General features: G+C 33.4%; 1 pseudogene; it reads left to right on the top strand.

Annotated features, from left to right (window-relative positions):
* Positions 1-666: 666 nt before the first annotated feature.
* On the top strand, positions 667-1,418 carry LOC148546314 (uncharacterized; annotated as a pseudogene).
* Positions 1,419-4,047: the final 2,629 nt, after the last annotated feature.

Genomic DNA, 4,047 nt, shown 5'->3' with positions numbered 1-4,047 from the left:
TATTCGTTTACTAAAATTATGTTTGTTAAGTTTTAAGATAAAAGACATAAAAGATTATATATGAAATATAAATAAAATAAAATAAACAAAAAATTGGAAATCACCTTTTTTTTAGTTAGTGTGTAATTAGCCACTAATTTTTTCTCTTTTCAAATCGCTCTACGCCATATATAACTTGTAATTTATATTAGAGATATAATTATTTATATATTTTTTTTTATCAACTTGAATCTTTAGACAAAATACTTAAATAAATTAAAAGAAGGTAAATAACCAATATCATCTAAAGCAAGAGTTGGCACGTGGATCACCAAATGACTTATTTATATAAATCGAATTAGAGTAATTTAATTTTTAATTTATACTACTAAATCGAATTAAGCTAAGTAGAATTACTAGGCCACATGCAAATCGAATAAGACAATTTTGATTTATACCTAAACCAAATAAATCGAAATAGGCTGGTCAGATTTATGCATTTGTGGTTTCATTCCAAATAAATCGAATTAGGCTATTTCGATTTACCTTGTTGGAGTCCAAAACACATAATTCGAATTAGGTTGAGTAGATTTACTATTGATTCAGCAACATATTTAAATAGAGGCAGGGTAATTCGATTTAGAAGGAAGCCAATGTGTGGAATGTAAATTCTCTATCATAGTGAGCCTCACAATGGCTAGTGATGAGAGCTTTTTGGTTTTGGTACACTATAGAGGGTCGATTAAGAAAAAAACGTGTTCCGGAATTATGTTTACAGATAAGAATCTGCTTAGTATTTTCATTAGAGCTTCGACGAGTTTCACCGAGTTTAAGGATAATATAATCCGAAAACTGGGTCTGCAAGGCATGAAACGGGTGGAGAAGTTATTCTACAAAATTCTGATTTCGGTTTTGCGGGATGATGTAAAGTATGATTCGTTTGTCATAAGCAGTGATGAAGATTTGGAAGTGTTGTTCCACTGTCGTCGGCAATTTCCAGAGGTGAGGACCCCTGAGTTGTTGGCCAAGCTTGTGGATGTGGTCTTTAGCTCAGGAGGTTCTAATCGGATTCCTCTACATTCAGCCACGGCTGCTGGGTCGAGTTCGAGGCTTGTTGTTGCGTATTCATCTCTTCCCGTGATTGAGCCTAATGCATGTTTGGTGGCCTCCCCATCCTTCGCTGCTAATCTGAACCGCACTCGTGACACAGAACGAGTTGATACTATGCCGGTAGTTGATGCTGCGTTTAAGGTGGTCGGCATTGATGATGTGGTCCCAGATCCCGACAGGGTGTAGCCCCAGATGGTGTCAAAGATGTATTTCAGGATGACAATGATGATGATGTGGAACCCACCACGATTGCCGATGATAGCGATGATGAGGACGAGCTGAAGACTCTAGCTGGGGGTGGTGTAGCAGGCAGTTCGGAAACACCGTAGTATCTCCCACACTTTTCAACTTTGGAGTTGGATACCACGAGACAGCAGGGGGATCCGGCCACCATCTCTCCATAATTGCACTGACTAACGGCTCATCCAACTTGAACCAGTGATCATTGAGCCTCGCGAGATGGGCCAGACCAGCCATCTGGACGTACGGCACGATCCTATCATCTAACGGCATACCGTGCTGCCTCCTCATACTTGAGATGCAGCGGTGGGGCTGCGTGAAGTAAAAAATACACTCTTACAATCACAAAATTTCACCAAAAAAAAATTATCTAAAATAAATTTTTTAATTGTCTTTTTATTTTAACCATACTTCTATTAAATCCTTAGAATCCCTTATCAAACATCCAAATTTTTTACTCGTATTACCATCCTTCTAGCTAATTCTATCACCCCTCATTGAGATTATCAGATTCTATTGATTATAATATTCACCTTCTAAAAAGTTTAATATTACATAAATGAATTCTAACATATTATGATCACTAAATCAAACCGCTAACTACTACTACAAGTTTATACCTTCTAATCATTTTAATAAACAAGATCTAAGCGACTTAGCTAAAACTAACACATGGCATTTTTTTTACACAACATAAAATGAAATTTTAAGTTTCATTGTACTAACCTCAGCGTGCACGCTACCAGCGATATGTGCGACTCCATCTAAGCGGAAGATCTGATTCGGGTCGTCTTCCATTATGTTAGGCAGCGTCGCTTTCTCTGGATTTGGTGGGGCTTGGGTTGGTAAAATGTAATTCGAATGAAGTAGATTCGAATTATATAGAGTGAGGCTGCATGTAAATCGAACTAGGTGAATTAGATTTAGTGTGGGGAGAGCTTCTTATATAAATCGAATTAGGCACGTTAGATTTACTATTGGCTAAATCGAACCAACCTATTTCGATTTACTATGTGCACGAAACCATGGGCTAATTCGAAACAGCCTAATTCGAATTACCATGGGTTTCAAAACTGTGTGCTAAATCTACCTATCCTGATTCGAATTATGTGTAGTTCAACCTGGCCTAGTAAATTTATTTTACCTAATTCGATTTAGTACACTTCTAAATCGAAATATCCTGGTTCGATTTATATAGAAAGAGGCTTTGGGTGATCCACGAATCATTTCTTACTTTAGGTGATGTTGGTAATATTGGACTTCAATTGGGTGATATAAGTATTTTGCCCTAAATTTTTAGATAAAAAATAGTATCATAACACAGTATCAAAACTTCTATAATTAAAAGGTCTAGATTTCGATCCTTATTAAATCTAAAAAAAAGAATTTAGTATAAAGAAAATTAAAAAGTAACAAAAAATTTAAACAAATTCAAGAGAAAATTTTATTTAAGGAGTATGTTAGAGATATAACCATTTATATTTTTTGAAAAAAAATAACATGATGAGAACTTAAAACCCTAATTCTCGTTTATTCTCTATTTTAATATTTAATTGTTAGTTAAAAAATTGATTCTTTAAACAAATAAAAAAATTGTGTTTTCATTTTTTTTCTACTTTTTACAAAAGCTTTGCTACTGGACAGAGATTATTTTTACTTATTTTTGTATATCTCAAATTTTCAAACCAATTTATATTTCACAACTAAAAAATTACTTAATACAAACAGATTTACAGAAAGATTTAGTCTTTATTACAGACGGATTTTTGGTTACCGACGGATTTTGTCCCTCTGTAAAAGTCTCGTCGGAAATTATTTACCGATGAATTTTTTTTCGTCGGAAAATTACCGACGAATTTTTACCAGTTACCGACAAATTTTTCCTCGGTAATTACAGACGGATTTTCTGTCGGTAATTACAGACAAATTTTCTGACGGATTTTTCGTCGGTAATTACAAACGGATTTTTCATCGATAAATCCATCAGTAAGGTAACTTTTTTTTTTATAGATTTTTTCATTGCAAAATACACCTTTTTCATACAAAATAAATATAAATTTAATAAATAGAAATTTTTATCTAATTTGTATTTGAATATTTATAATGTTTCAAAAAATAAATAAATTCATTGTATTATCAAACTAAAAGAAAAATACTATAAACAAGGAAGTCAATATAATTTAAAAAATAAACAAAGTGTATTGATACATCAACTATAATAATAAATAACTACTACACATTAACAAAATGTGTTGATACATCAACTATAACTCAAAACATAAACTCAGTGTATTGTTCTTATAGCATCATATAAATTTTGAATGCCAGCATCAGCTAAGAAGCCACCAAGAAGGCCAAGAAGGTTGAGAGTTCCCATAAAATTGATCAATATTGTAGCAGATTTAGCTGATGGAAGATTCAAAGTTTCAACCAAGAATGTCACCAAGTTCATAGATATTCCCATAACACATTCTTTCAGCTAGTTCAGTTCCTGCATAGTGAAAAAAAGTATGCAAATTTAGAATTCAAATTATTACTCAAATTTCTTTGGATTGAAAAATTAAAAAAGAAAAAGAAAAAAAAGGGGTACCTAAGGTGAGCCCTACTGCTAGCCATCCTCCGATTTTCTACTTATCTGTCGGGTAGCCTCAAAAATCGAGCGCCAGAATGCCTTCAGAACCTTCTTTCTCACCATGGTTTGCAGCAAGAACCTATCAT

Source organism: Arachis ipaensis, chromosome B9 (assembly GCF_059453495.1).
Source record: "Arachis ipaensis isolate K30076 ecotype BB chromosome B9, ASM5945349v1, whole genome shotgun sequence".
Classification (NCBI taxonomy): Eukaryota; Viridiplantae; Streptophyta; class Magnoliopsida; order Fabales; family Fabaceae; genus Arachis; species Arachis ipaensis.
Note: the sequence above shows the minus strand (reverse complement) of the source record. Positions and strands in the feature narration are given on the sequence as shown.